Source organism: Ipomoea nil, unplaced genomic scaffold, assembly GCF_001879475.1.
Source record: "Ipomoea nil cultivar Tokyo-kokei standard unplaced genomic scaffold, Asagao_1.1 scaffold0117, whole genome shotgun sequence".
In the NCBI taxonomy this organism is placed as follows: domain Eukaryota; kingdom Viridiplantae; phylum Streptophyta; class Magnoliopsida; order Solanales; family Convolvulaceae; genus Ipomoea; species Ipomoea nil.
The window spans coordinates 118044-134292 of NW_017616545.1; the positions used below are offsets into that span (position 1 = coordinate 118044).

At 36.3% G+C, this 16249-nt stretch overlaps 1 long non-coding RNA gene across 1 annotated transcript; it reads left to right on the top strand.

The window, feature by feature from the left end:
- Positions 1–13111: 13111 nt before the first annotated feature.
- LOC109164990 lies at positions 13112–14114 on the top strand. The gene is made up of 3 exons (XR_002051466.1): positions 13112–13380; positions 13611–13650; positions 13824–14114. It is a non-coding gene; the product is annotated as an uncharacterized LOC109164990 (long non-coding RNA).
- Positions 14115–16249: the final 2135 nt, after the last annotated feature.

The window sequence follows — 16249 nt, forward strand, 5'->3', positions numbered from 1 at the left end:
CCTCCATAGATGGAAGAAGCTCCGAGATTGCTCTCCAACACTGGTGGAGCTGGCTGGTTCAGTCTTAGTATGTCCAATAGCTCATTCCTTAAGTTTCCCATGGAAGCAGTAATGGGGTCTGAGAAATCCTGAACTTCTTGCCTCAGAGTTTCCAGTTGTCCTTCAATCTCGACTTGACGATCCTCCATCCGATGGGCTCTATCATCTCCCATAACCGAGCTCGACATGGCCGTGAGCTAAGGGCTCTGATACCAAATAGGGAGAAGAAGACGAAGAACCTAAAGAGAAAAGAGAGAAATTTAATAGCCAAAAGTCACGCCCCTGCCTTCTACAATCTGCTTCCTATATTACATTATTTTCCAAGCAAAATTAAAGGAAAATAAAACAATAATAAAAGTTACTGATGATGCACGATGCACGATATTCTCTCAACGGCTTCTGGAATATACTGCCAACGACCTGCTGCCAGCAGCTTCTTCATACGACACCGTTTTGGCTTGTGAGGTGGCTCCCAACTACTGCTTCAATATTTCCCTCCAATGCTTGGTCTGTGACAGAGATTCAAGAAACCGACTAGTTTTTGGATGTGTTCTATAGCACCGACGTCGCTGCCGCTCTGTCCAACAGGAAATATTCTGCATCACCTTCCACAACTACACTGTCACAGTTGCGGCGGACTTGGTGTCCAACAATCGCATCACGCGAATGTTTTTGTTTCATGAAATCACAAAATTTTAAAATTCAATTTCTTTAACCGTGACTAAGATCCGCCAACAATAGATTTATCCCCGGGCGAGATATCTTTTTCGTTTATTGCTTCTAATCGTAATACCAGTGGGCCGTGTTCGAAATAATTATTTCCTAACACTGATTTATATAATAAAGATTGTAATTCTATAAGGTACTCACAATCATGATTAGTGATGTGTAAAGGAGGAATTACTGGGTGAAATTTTCTTTCTCTCATTCTGTTAAAATTTAAGTTTATAAGAATTAAAAGATGTATAATAGAAAAAGGTTATGGGTTGGGTCAAAAGATGTATAATGGAAAAGGTTATGGGTTTCCTAAAAGAGTTTCTATTCCTAAAAGGAAGTTACACATTCCTCTTGAAAGTGGGTTTCTCATCATATAAATACCTAGGAAAACTCTAGAGATCTTAACGGTTTATATCATCAGTGATTAAGGCGATTAAGGCATACAGATCAGAGAGGTGAAACATAATTGATTTATTCAATTTAAAGATTACATATCCCACAGAACAAGTAAGTTTTGTATTTATTTTTGTTTTATTAAAAATCTATGATTCGTTGTTTAGTTGATTAATTTAATTTTCTTGTGAACCATTGTTAATTGTGCTTCCGCATTCAAGTTATAGCGCATTAACATTTATTTAATATTTGGTATCAGAGTATGCCTGTAAATTGATTAATCATTAAAATTACGGTTCAAGATATTTGGAGATTTTTAATCAATTATGAATTTGTTGGTTGAATTGATCAATTATACGAAATTATAAGGTTTCATTGATTTCGTACAGTATGTAGGTATCACGTCGCATATACATACAGTATTGTCATATGCACACAATAAACATACATATATAATTGATTCTGTATGTGCTAAATGTTTGTGTTTAATTTATTTATATAGTATATGAATGAGTTAATACCATCTGAGGTCCTTCCAATATAGTGGGTTTGTCACGTTTAGTCCTAAACTTTCTAATTGACTATCTGTGGTCCTTTGACTTTCAAATTTAACTATTTGTGGTCTAAGTTAACCACCCATGGTCTTTTAAGTTTCGAAATTTAACCAGTGGTGGTCCTGTTGAAAAATCATGGTTGGTTAAATTTTAATAGTTGAAGGACCATGGGTGGTTAACTTGGGCAACGAATGGTTAAATTTGAAAGTCGAATGACCACATATGATCAATTTGAAAATTTAAGATTAAACGTGCCAAAATCACTATACTCGAAGGACCTCAAATGGTATTAACTCTATATGAATGTTTGCATGTTTTACTGGAATCAACATATGTAACCTCGAATATATATAACTGTTGAAATTGACTCCGCCTTGAATATGCAATACAATGCTTTGCTATTTTTGTATACGTATACATGTATATGTATTTGGTTTTTATACTGTGTATATATATACTATACCTACTGGATTCAAATCCAAACCATCATACTGCTCAAATCTCGGCGACGGAGAGAGGCGGCGGACGGCAGAGCTAGGATCGGCGACGATGGTGCTACTCTGATTTACGCTCGGCTCCTCACTAATGGATGGCTTCGGTTGTGGCGAGAAAGAAGACGAAGGATGGTGGCATCGGCTGCTCCATCTGATCGCTGCAGACCTGTAGGCGACCTTATTGATGGCGATGGTCACTGGCGACGACGAACTGAGAGGGAAAGACGAGGGATGGGATGGTGGGTCTCGGGCGATGGCGGTAAGCGGCGCTGCCTCCCGCCGTCGGCTCGACCGGCATCCCTTCAGGCGACCTCTCTCTCTGCAAGTGGTTGGCGCCCCCCCCCCCCCGCCCCCCTTCCCCCCCTCTCTCGGAAAATTATGCTATAGACCCGTGTCCACCATAGACATACTGTACGTTCATAATTTCTATACTACAGATTCATAATTTTTAAATTATAAATTCATAATTTCTATACTGTAGATTTATAAAATTTATACTGTAGATTCATAATTTCTATACTGCACATTCTTAATTTCTGTACTGTATGAATTTACAGTATAGAAATTATGAATCTACAGTACAGAAATTATAAATGTGCAGTATAAAAACATGAATCTATAGTACAGAAATTATGAATGTGCAGTATAAAAATTTATAAATCTATATTATATATTTTATAAATCTACAGTATAGAAATTATGAAGATATAGTGTGTTAACTATGCACATGATGAACATGGGTCCAGAGCATAACGCTCCTTCTCTCTCTCCCTTGCGTTTGCTGCTGGTGTAGATGGCTGCAAGGGCTCATGGAGAACGTGATTAAAGGGAAAAAGCATGGGCCGGGTCTGGCTGAAAACAATTGGGTCTATTAGTGTTGTTGGGTTCAAATAATATAACAAAGTCATGGATTATTTAATTGGGCCCTTCTTGACCCAATTTGACCAACTAAATTAATTTGATCCTATTTGATTTATTTAAGGCATTAAGAACTTGCTTTAAATTATAGGCTTATTTAGGATCAATTATTGTTGGAGGTTATATCCACTATTAATTTATATGTATGTTTATAAATGAATTATTAGCATAAAGGGAGTGTGTTAGTCGTCAAAACAGTCCAATCAAGGTAATAGCTAAATAATCATTTATGATTATGTTTACAACATATATATATATATATATATATATATATATATATATATATATATATATATATATATATATATATATATATATATATATATATATCAGTGTTGCAAAAATCGCGCCTAGGAACCAATTAATTGGCGCCTAGGCGCTAGGCGGTGGGAGGCCGCCGCGAGGAATGGCCTCGGCGGCCTCCTCCGCGGCCGGCCGGTTCGGGATTTTTTTTTTTTTTTTTGAAAATGTGTGAAAAGTTTTGGAAAACATAACTTTTGACTCGGTTGTCCGATTTGGACAAATTTTGTTTTCAAAAAAATGCTTCTTTAGCTCTTAATTTTAGTTTTTTATGTATTTAGATGATTTAAACAATCTTTTGAACAATTTTACAACCAATTTCGTAAATAATTTCTAAGAAATAACTATGGAAACCTTATGTTTTATTACTAAATTTTCAAAATTTTTAATTTTTAATTTTATTTTTAATTAAAAAAAAAAATCGACGCCTAGGAGCCGATTAATCGGTGCCCTAGGCGCCCCCTTGGCGCCTAACGTTTTTTGCAACATTGATATAAATTATGGTTTACTTACATAAACGATTTATTAGCATAAGACGAGTGTGTTAGTCGCCAAAGCGGCCCGCTCATGGTAATAGCTAAATAATCATTGATGTTTATGTTTACAACATAAATTGAAGTTTATTCACATAAATAAATTATTAGCATATGGCAAGTGTGTTAGTCACCAAAGTGGCCCACTCAAGGAAATAGCTAAATAATTATTTATGTTTACAAATGTTTATCGTACATAGGTATTTTGCATCATTGAATGACACTAAAGGATTGATAAACATTTGTGATCATTATCACATGGTTCTAGTGGTTGCCCAAAGGTAGATAAAACATGTGATTAATGAAAATTTAGGATATGATTCTGGTTTTGTTAATATGTAGTGCATGTCCAAAGTGGCCTATATATTAAATTGAAACTTGATGAATAGTCTCATTCAAGTATGTGTAAATGGCCAAGCACCTTGTGCTCAGATGGCATGTAGTGGCCTCTCCCATGTGGGAAGTCATGAGATCGAGCCTAAGTGGAGGCGTTGTTGACTCTTTGTGCTTTATTAGGTTGAGAAAGTATATTTGAACAGATACTACAATGTAATAGAGTCAGTAGCATTCAAAAAAAGGGGGTGAATAGACTTTTTAAATTTTTTCACAATAAATAACACTTTGGTAATTTCAACTTCAAGTAATAAATAAATAACAAGATATTCAACTTGGGTGCACAGCGGAATGATTCAACAGTAATGTGTTACTTAAAACATAGAGATATATATCACATGCAATACGATGAATATGCTTGAAATAGTTCAAGTGATATATATGCACAATTTAACTTCGCATGCGAAAGTGGAAAGTACTAAACCCAGATGATTGATTTAGCATAAAGTGGGGTTTTAAACAATCATGCAAGAATAATGGATATTATATAAGAAATAGACTTCCATGGATACATACGAAAATGATTAGTACAATAAATTATGCCAAATTAAATACAATGTTATGCATGCATATTTTACATATGGAAATGCTAACTAGATAATATATATTTTAATAGTTAACTTTAGCATAAACTTGTAGGAAATAATAAATGCAAATAAAAGAGATTATATTAGATATGAAGTATAATGTATGAATACGTAGAAGTACTAAACCCAGATAGTGAATAGCAAATATAAGAATGGGTTAGTTCACAATAATATATGAGCGGTAAATAAATGAGAGCTGTAAGTAAAATGCACGAGGAAATTTATAGTGGTTCGGAGGTGGCGTAATCCTCCTAGTCCACTCTTCTCTTTTCACTCCAAGGAGGAAATTCACTATCTCGTTCACCCAGATACAAATAGTGAATCAAGCGCTACACAAGCACTTCCCCGACTGTCTTGCACACAGCTACACTCAACCCCGAGTACTTTGCACACAGTTGTACTCATACGCCAACTAAGTGTCTTGCACACAGCTACACTTAGCAACTCTGAGTGTCTCGCACACAGCTACACTCAACAGGGTAGTATTTTGCACACAGCTACACTCAACCCTATTTCTACACACTATAGAAAATTGTTTTATAGAGAAAACAAATTTCTCTTCTGGACTTGAAGATTTCTACGTGAAAAGCTCAAATGAATGCACTGGATATTTCACAAATATTGCTCTTTGATTGTATTTCCTCTGCTTCAAGTCTTCAATCCTTGCCCATATTTATAGTTGAGAATTTTTAAAGTTGCCCATGGGAGATAGATAATTTCAAATTTTGAAATCTTGTACTAAGAGTTTGCCTTGCAAAGATGTTCAAAATAATTTCAACTTTTATCAAATGTCAGAATGATTTTTGACTTTGTGAGATTTTCCTGATCTTGCAAGTAATCTCCATACTTTGTGATTAAAGTTCTGTCAGAAATTTGTCTTGATCTTCCTTGGCCCCTTCTTCTAAAAATATGACCGTAGCTCATCTTTCTTCTAAAAATCTGCCATTGTTATTGCTTTTTGTTCTTGTTAATCTCAACAAACTGATACCAATTTGTTGAGATTAACAAAAACAAGAAAAATAATAATGGCTGAAAGTAAAGAAGACAAGATTTATGTGGTTCGGCAATGTGCCTACATCCACGGGAGTGAAAGTATTCTTATATTCATAGTGATGGTGATAGTGGTGACACAACCCCTTAGGGATAAAACCAATATATTTATAGGCATCTAATCCCTGTACAAAGGGTCTATCCGTTTCACTCCTATTTAGGATCATAGCTCATCCATTTAATAAATATACCTTAGCTCATCCTTCTTCTAAAAATCTGACCGGATACAACCAATATATTTATAGGCATCTAATCCCTGTACAAAGGGTCTATCCGTTTCACTCCTATTTAGGATCATAGCTCATCCATTTAATAAATAGACCTTAGCTCATTCTTCTTCTAAAAATCTAACCGTAGCTCATCTCCATGAATTAATTTAGGACTGTAGCTCTTTTTTAATAAATTAGAGCGTGGCTCATTCTTTAGAAAATAAAGATCATAGCTCACCGTAGCTGACATGCATTTATTGTAGCCAATCTTCACTTCCACGTGGTAAGCATAAAGCAGCATGCATACACCAAAAATTACTTAAGGTGAGTGTTAAACCCAAATCCATTCACAATATCACCCTCACCTTTCACCAATGCTCCATTACAACTTCTTAGTTATGTAGTGATCTGAAATTCTTATCAACCAAGATTACCAGAAGTAGCCTGTAGTTCTCGCACTTCAAGTCTTCAACCTTCCGCTCCAAGCGAAATAGTTACTAGGGATTCGAACACAACTTCTCTACCAAGTAAAACAATGCCTTGTCCATTGACTTACTAAGACCTTTTGACATAGATTCTCCAAACATATCTTAAGTACCAATATTCTGAGAGGACTTCTTTTTCCTTTGAACCGTGTAGAATATTTGGTTCAAGTCTATTTTGAAGTTGGTACGCTAGACTCAAAATAAAATGTGGGGAATTCTAAAAATACAATTTTGGCTCATCAAAACTATATTACAATTATTCCTAACAACATTGTATTTAAATTTGAGCCAAAGGCAGATTTAAATGCGAATTTAAGGTCTATAAATTATAGTCTGAATAAAGGTTTGTTACTCAAAGCAATTGATATATGAGATAAATGTTTGTAGTGAACACTATCGTATCGCGCTATAATAGTGACAGTTCTGATGTCAGTAGTAATAACAGCAAGTCTAAAAGTAAAAAGAAGGCCAAGCACCTATAAAGGTGCAAGGTGCTGATCAGAAAGTGCATAAATGCTATTTTTGTTACAAACCTGGGCACAAAAATGTTGAATGCCTGAAGAGGATAGCTTGGACGGAAACGAAAGGTATACATTTAGTTTTCGTATGCTTTGAATCCAATCTTATTAAGGTTCCTTCTAATACTTGGTGGTTAGACACTAGTGCTAAAACACATGTTTCTAACATTATGCAAGGTTTCTGATGTTTCAATCTCAAAGTGAGAATAAAAAATTTCTTTTCATGGGAAATGATGGGGTATGGACCCCAGTGGGTTAGAGGCCCAAAGGAAAAGTAAATGAGGAAGTTGTGCTTCAAGAATTGGGACAAAAATAAAGATCCATTAATTCAGAGAAGGAACGGGCTAGGTCGAGGACTCGGCTTGGAGATGGCCGAGTCTAGACAGTCGGCCTCAATAGGAGTCGGCAGGTCTTAGTGATCATTGCCTCCTTAAAAGCGCATCATAAATGTTAGTCAACCTTACTGTTGGAGAGAATGAGTAACGAGGAGGACAAAGGCTATTCAGCATTAATTCTCATTCACTAGCATTGATTACACATTTAGAGCCTTTGTAAGCTCAACACCTATAAATAGGACTCCAAAGACATTTGGAGGACATTCAAGATTCTAAATATACAAGAACATCATTTCTTGAGCACTCTTAACATTTTTCTTCTAAACATTGTATTTTCTTCTCGTTTTCTACTTTATTTTTCGGTGAATCCACCAACTTATTGGTTGTGTTGGACCCCCGCGGGCTTTCCAAAAGTCCTAAAACCAATACTAACGCCGTCTGTGGGAACGTGACAAAAGGTTGTGTCTTGTGTTTTTCCACGAGTGATTCAGAGGTATCAGGCTAAAGGTAAATGGCTCACAGGGGGAATATAGTGAGAAAATGGTAGGAGGAGAACGAAACCGTGCCTCTAGAAGTAGCAACACCTGGAATACAAACAGAGACCTACGCGAGCAGTTGAGTCGGCCAAACTCAGAAGAGCATGGAGGTGGCCCGTCGTCGCAAGAGGCACGGCTACCACCGCCTACGGTGCCTACCGAGGTCCCTTTGGTCGCGTTCACACCCGCCTTAGTTGAGGTAATTGCTCAAGCTGTGGAGGATCGTGCACGAAAACAAAGGGCCCGCCAACACCCTATGCACCCTGGAATAATCGAGCCCGGCCCTCTGGGCAAGAAGCATGAAACTGGGTCAGTCGAAGTTAAGGGAGTCAGCGGACTCAATCCATACACTCGAGATTGGGCCCTGAAGCCACTCGGCGTTCTGTGCGAGAACGGTTGGGTGAAAAGGCCCCTGGCCAAGTCCCGCCCGCTCCGCAAGATGTGGGAGTCGGGGAAGAAAACGTCTCCGCACGACCGGCTAAAACTCAGATTCGACGAAAGAGGAAGAAGGAGGTGACCAAAAAACGTAGGGCTGAGTCTTAGAGGGAAGAAAGCACCGAGTCCACAGGGAATCAAGTCGGAAATTCAGATGAAGTGGCCAATCTGGCGCGTGAGATATGGAGTTTGAGGGATTGGATGGAGGAAAAGTCTAAGTCTCCCGGTCGAGCTTTGCTCACCGCTCTACCGTTCTCGACTGAAATTATGACATTCAAAATACCAGGGGATTTCAAGTTCCCGGAGCAAGCCACTTTTGACGGGACAGGCGACCCACGAGAACACCTCATGAGCTATCAGGCAAAAATGCAGGTATTGGGGGTCAAGGACCCGGTCATGTGTCGTGCCTTTTTGCCGACCTTGAAGGGGCCCGCCCAGAGGTGGCTCGTCTCTCTGCCACCTAGATCGTTTCGCAATTTCGAAGACTTCGCCGACCGATTCATGAGTCATTATGCGGCAAACGTTAAACCTTAGAGGGATCTAGTGCACCTCTTAGACATTCATCAAGAAGAGGGCGAGTTACTCAAAGTCTACCTCGTACGATGACAGAAGGAGGTTCAGGTCATAGAAGGAGTCAAGGAGCAAACCGCGCTCACATTCTTCATTGAGTCGCTACAATCTGGAAAACTTTACACTGATCTTTGTGACAACCAGCCGGCAACCTATGCGAAAGCCATAAATATGGCCAGTAAACGAGCCAATACGGAGGAGGCGGTCAAGTACAAAAGGCAACGTGAAGCGGGCAGCCCCTCTGACTCCAAGCGAACGAAGAATGAGGTAAGAGAAAAATATCCCAATGACCGACCTAGTCGCACGGAAGGGTAGCGGACTTTTGAGAGATCGCATATCCCCTCTTACCAACCGACCCCTACTCAAAAGGGTATGCCGAGAGCCCATTACTTTTACTGACAAAGATTTGCCATCCGGTCAAACACCGCATCGCGACACACGTGACACACTCATCTACTAACCATAATTATTTTTCCATCCACCTTTATATCATTAAATAAGAATTTGTAGTCAAGTTATCTTCTGCTTTTTCCTTGTTCTTTGGCCGAAAATCATCATCAGAATATTCTTCTTACCTCCGTTTTCTTCATTCGACTTCAGTATTTAGAAAAAAAAAATTCTTCTCCTATTCGTTTCAAGAGTTGAAACAATCAATTCAAGCCTAGTAAGTCTTATTTCGATTATTTATTTTTATTTTACGGGTAGAATAGAAATAAGGTTATAATTATTCACTTTTATGTGCTTATGTGGATTTTGTTGTGTTGTTGTTGATGATGGTTGGTGATAAAGAAGAGGATTTGAATATTGAGGCCTAGAAAAAGTATTGGAAGGAAATTTACACGTAAGTGGTTGTTCTTCCTTTTACTTTGCCCAAATTATTTTCCAAAGTGATGGATATTGTTAGGAATAAAGTGTAATAGTTTTGATATGCCAAATATGTATTTGTAGAACCCCCAATTTTATTTTTATAGGTTTAGTAGAGTCTTAGACCATGATCGGGAAATTATTTAATTTGCAAAAGAGAAAAACATAGGAAGATGCATGAAAATAGAATAAGAAGATATCAAGCCGAAAATCAAGAATTTGTTTGGAGAAAATGACAAATTGAAGAAGAAGATGAATAATATGAAATTCACGTCAATGCTACTAAAAAGGAATTCCTAGGAGAATTTTCTTTGAAGTAAATTAAGATTGGAAGATTGCATGAATTTGACTTGGAGATCAATCATCTATGGAAAGAAAGGAGTACACCAAAGAAGATTGGAGATGTAACTAATAAATCGTACGGATAAGTTGGAAGGTGCCTGATGCATTATGCGAAATGGCTCAAGTTCAAATCTCACCATTTATTTGAGAAGGCAAAATTAATTAAGCCTGATAGAGTTGATGGTGCCAATTACAATGGAGAAGTATAAAGCCAGTTTGAAGAGTGGTGTCAATTACAAAGCAGATGAAGTTCTACAAAGTATAAAGCCAGTTTGAAGAGTGGTGTCAATTACAAAGCAGATGAAGTTCTACAAACGGCTATATTATCTTTTCTGACATGCCAGCCAGAAGATAAGATAAGATCCCTGACAAAAAGATACAAGAATTCAAAAATGAGATCGTCTCTTGCCGGATGAAGATATGAAGACGAGACGGATGAAGATATGAAGACTTGAAGACAGAGCACAAGAGAAAACGAACTCACAAAAAAAAGAGCAAGAATACAAAGAGGAAAAGTTTCAATTGGTACAGAGCATACCAAAAAAAAAAAAATCTTCAAGTGAGAAAAGAAAAAGAACTCAGAGAGCTTCAAAGAACTCAGAGAGCTTCAAAAGAAATATTCTGAGAGCTCTATAAGGATGAAGATATGAAGACTTGAAGACAGAGCACAAGAGAAAACGAACTCACAAAAAAAAGAGCAAGAATACAAAGAGGAAAAGTTTCAATTGGTACAGAGCATACCAAAAAAAAAAAAATCTTCAAGTGAGAAAAGAAAAAGAACTCAGAGAGCTTCAAAAGAAATATTCTGAGAGCTCTAAAAGTAGAGCTAAACAAAGCATAAAAATCAAGTGATTTACATGATACATTCAAAGAGAGAAAAACACTCAGAGATACAGAGCTTTCACGAGAAATCACTCAAGAGTGTTCAATCTTCATCAACAAGAGACCTGCATCATATTGAAGATCATCTACAGAGTCTCAGAAGTTGGAAGCAAGAAGAAAACTTGTCCCTGAACAAGTGATATTCCTACGAGAGTGTAGGAAGGGAGGAAAGTAGCACGGAGCTGTGAAATCCTGGATTGTCACACAGAGCTGTGAGATCTGAAGCAGTAGTGTTGGAGACACTGGGCGTGATTAGTGCGGGCTTTGTGATCAAAGCACTAGATCACGGGATACGTTTCTACCGGAGTGTGGAAGACGGGGGGAAAGTAACGCGGAGTCGTGAAATCCTGGGATCGTAGCGCGACGACGTGAAACCCGAAGCAGCAGTGTGGTGTCACTGGGCGTGATTAGTGCGGGCTTGGTGATCAAAGCACTAGATCACGGAATTCATTGTATCTTGGAACCAAGAAGTGGTGTATATAGTGAATTGCTCTTGGAGATAAGAGCAAGTGGAGTAGGAGGATTACACCACCTCCGAACCACTATAATTGTCTTGTGTTCTTTGCTGTTTTCTTTACTTATTGCTCTTTACTTGCTTCTCATGAGATATACTTGACACAATCTCACACACACTTATCTTAATTTATTTACGCTACGTATCATACTCTAACAATCTAGTTAAGAGTTTTGGTTTCTATGTGCATTAGCAATTGTTGTGCTGTGCGAAAAAGTTTAAATGACTTAATTGTCTATTGAATGTTTTGGCTTATGAAATGACTTAATTGATTACTTATAAACATTTCTATACTTGAAATTTTGTTTTGTATAATGTAGTGACTAAATTTAATTATGATTTGGCGTAGAAATGAAAATTTTGAAATTATAAATATATACATATTCTTCTTGTATACATATTAATAAAAAAAAGAAATTCTTTTATTTATGAATGAATTGTACGGTTAGTATGTTTTGCTTAAAAAAATTATTATTATTGATTTCATTATGGCTTCCTACTATCCTACTATCCAACTATATAATAAAGCCATAAGAATTTGGCCAATCAAATAACTCCATTTTCCCGCCTACTTAAAGCTACGACGTTTCGTGGTATACAATTTTTTTTTTTCGATTAAATACATCCAGATTAGCTTTTGTAATAAATGAGTTTGTATTTCAATCAATTACTATGAACCTAAACTGTATACCATCAGCCACCTTTTGGGTTTCCCAAAATTGTGGGAATTTATTACCATACGCATAATAACACTTTAATACCCAAAATTGTCCTTGACTATAGTGGTTTTTCTCAATTTCGTCCTAAACGACTTTGGTGACCTAATACCGTCCCAGACTTTTGTGTTTCGCTCAATTTAGTCCTCCATTTGTTATTCCGTCAAATTGGTGTTAAATAAATGGACAATTCAGTATGTCAATATTGATCTCTCTTTACTTTCAACTTGTGAAGTGCGAAATTCCTCTTTCTTGTACGAATTACACCCAGAATTACTCCCGGACCTGCAAATCAAATTTTATATTCGCAGTTTTAGGAGTAATTCTGGGAGTAATTCGTAAAAAAAAAAAAAGATTTCGCAGTTCACATGTATGAGTAAAGAGATGTCAATATTAAAATTACTGAATTGTCTATTTATTTAACACTAAATGGACAGAATAACAAATGAAGGACTAAATTGAGCAAAAACACAAAAGTCTGGGACTAAATTGAGCGAAACACAAAAGTCTGGGACGATATTAGGTCACCAAAGTCGTTTAGGACGAAATTGAGAAAAACCACTATAGTCGAGGACGATTTTGGGTATTAACTCAAAAAAGTAAATTTAAAGTTAAATTCAAAAATTAAGTAGTTGCAGCCTTTGGTTTGCTTTTGCCGTTTCACTATCCAGTGCATCATCATTAATGTTTGAGGCTTTTTAGAACTCTAAATGCTGCATACTTCTTCTATAAAATTGTTTACAACCCAGCAGCTCCAGTATTTAACTGTGGAGAATGGAGGAAAATGGTGAAGCTGCATTTGGCCTGTTGGGAAAGCATTCACGAGGAAGAGGACAATTGCTACAAGATTAAGATTAACCTTTGTATCCACTTTCAACTTTCTTTTGAAAACAAATATGGTTTCAATGTTTATCTTTGCAGGTCCTTTGAAATATACCCGAGCGCAAAGGAAGCGATGCACTCAAGAGCAAGGAGATTGTCTTTCACGATTCTGAGGTAATTTAGAAAAAAAAAAAAAGAATTACCATTCAGTAAGCACCATCTCGTATAGAAGCATCATTACTGATTTAAATTACATGCATATGCAGAGAACCTTAGTCTAATTTTGACATCTATTTTTTTTTTTTTTATATATTTATGTATACAAACATATAGCAGGTAATCAGGTATACAGTTCTCTGCATATGTTGAATCTAATTGCATTTTTTTTTTTTGGCTTTGGGCAGCTAAATGCGGCAGTTTGTTCACATGAATAGCATTTTGGATGTAAGTACATGGGTTTATTTGTACTGTTGTATTATAGATTTGGGAGTTCATTAGTCATTACAGATAAAAAAACTACAGAAACACTGTGAACTTATTTGGTGTCTATTTTTATTAGTTTCCCTTTTGCATATTAATATAGTACATACCTTGATGAATACATTGTTGAATTGTAGCGCCTAGGGTATGTTTTAAACCCTGAAGGGATGGAGTTCTAGAGAGGTGTTGGAGAAAAAAGATGACAGGAAAGTTCTAGACAAAGAGGCAGAGCACCACTGTGGCCATCTAAAGGATATTTGATATTGATGGTGAAGTCTAAAGGAACTACAGCCACAGTAGGCAAGAGGAAGCATCACAGGGTTTGAATAAAGGATATTTGATACATGTTCAAGTCTCAAAAAGTAAGATTTATTAAATTTCCTGTGCATCACAGTGTTTGAATATTGTTTTTACACGGAAGCATTACAGGGGCATGAATGGAGTATTTAGTTTGAAAAAAGTAAGAGATGTATTAAATTTTCTGTGCATATTTAAAATGTATTATTTCTTATACCTTTTTATCTAAAATTTTATTATGGGATAGGGAGGTTTCTGAGTTAGTTGGAGTCCCAGCAAGCACTTTGTATAACAAATACAATAAGGTATCCTAATATTCTATACTTATTGGTTTATTTATCTAAAAATCTACCTATGTTTTACTAACACTATTTTTAAGGGCACTGTTTATATATGATATCCCCCCAGAACTGGAAAAAATGATTCATGGCTATGATATTCAATATTGGATTTAAGAAAGACCAACAAAGGGGTCCTACCTCAGGTTTTACTATGATGACACTTAGATGAACTATTAGATGAACTATTAGATGAACTATTAGTGGATACCTACTGTTCTATGCTCAAGGAACACCAAGAATACCTATTGTAACAAATACATTCTAATATGTATCTGCATACTTTCTAAATAGTAAAGTCCCAAATACATTCATATTTACAGCCATCATTAGGAAAACACTTCATATTTTGAAAAAAGAAAACATCATTTCACCAAAAATCTATGTTGATTAAATCATTGTTACAATTTGTTAAGGCAAAATATTGTAGTGAAATACACCCCGTTGCTAGAGGATGGCATTATAAGGATTCACATATTTGGAGGAGAATGGTGGAAATAATGGACAAAGTGGAACCTGAAATACAGTGGGAGATTAAGGAAGGGAAATTAAATGTGTGTTGGGATAATTAGACAGGAAAGGAGCAATGGCAACACTGCTGAATCTGAGAGGAAAAAGGAAAGCTAAGGAAAAGTTGAAAGATGGGGTTGTGAATGGAGTTTTTGATTTGAGAGGGGACAAACAGGCCTGTCTGGAAGCTTTCTAAATCTGATTTTACATTCAAAACTGCAAAAAGGCTGATGAGACAACAAGGGCTTATCAACACTGGAGGATTATGGTGTAAGAAAATTTGGAACAAAGGGATTACATGGAAAATGTCATTCTTAGCTTGGGGGGTGTTCAAAAGGAAATTGCATGTAGATGATGATCTAAGAAGAATGGGATACCAAACAGTCTCCTAGTGTCCATGTTGCATTAGGCCTGGCTGTGATACATTGCAGCACATATTTGGAACTGGGGAAACTGATACTTCAAAGAGTAGCTGAGGGGAGGTGAGCTGAGGTCATAAGTCCAAGAGGGACTGTCTTATCCCAATAAAGGGTTACTGAGGGTATACAGATTAACCTTGGCCTTTGGAAAAGAAAGAGTGGTAGTTGAGAGGGTTATAAGGGAGGTGTAAGCTTGAGAAAGAATGTCTTTTTTTAAGGCATCAAAATGATATTATGTTCAGAATGATATTATGTTCATCATCTGCATGCCATTGATTTTAAAAATTTAGCCACATATATGATGCAATCAGAAATTTGATTTCAGCAAATCAATACTTTTTAAATAAGTAATCTGCAAATGACAGATTGAAAGTTCAATCTCTCTATTTGCTGAAATTTTGCACTTCACCGTACTGAAAAGGGGATATTAGGCAAATTTTTAAATACTTTTAAAATTACTTGAATAAATAAACTATATTGCAAGCAATAAATAAGTGAAATCATCCACTGCAGATTGACTACCAAAAAGTATTTTAGATGACAATCATATTAGGACAAAAAACGTTTTCGAAACTGTATAAAAAATTGTGTGTTTCATCAGTCTCTGAATTTTTAAAACAGAAACAACAAAATCTAACTTCATGTTTTTAAAAAAAAAACTATATGAGACATTGAGGGCATAAGAATATATTTTTCATAATCTGGTCTGAATTGAAAATAAAGCCTTTTAAGTTATATAAAAAAAAGGTAATATACTTTAAGAAAACTCATAAAGTAATTAGGTTTTAACTTGGAAAATGCTGTAAACATTGTTCCATTATAATTGAATATTTAAATTGGAATATTACCTGATGTTGTCTTCTTCTATTAAGTTCTTATATGCCTCTTGCAATGATAGCCTTTTTAATCTTCCTGCTCTGTAATGAAAAAATTGAATAAATAACTTCGATTAAACTATGTTTTGTCATTTGCATGTTCAAGTCAAAAATAATTTCTGAG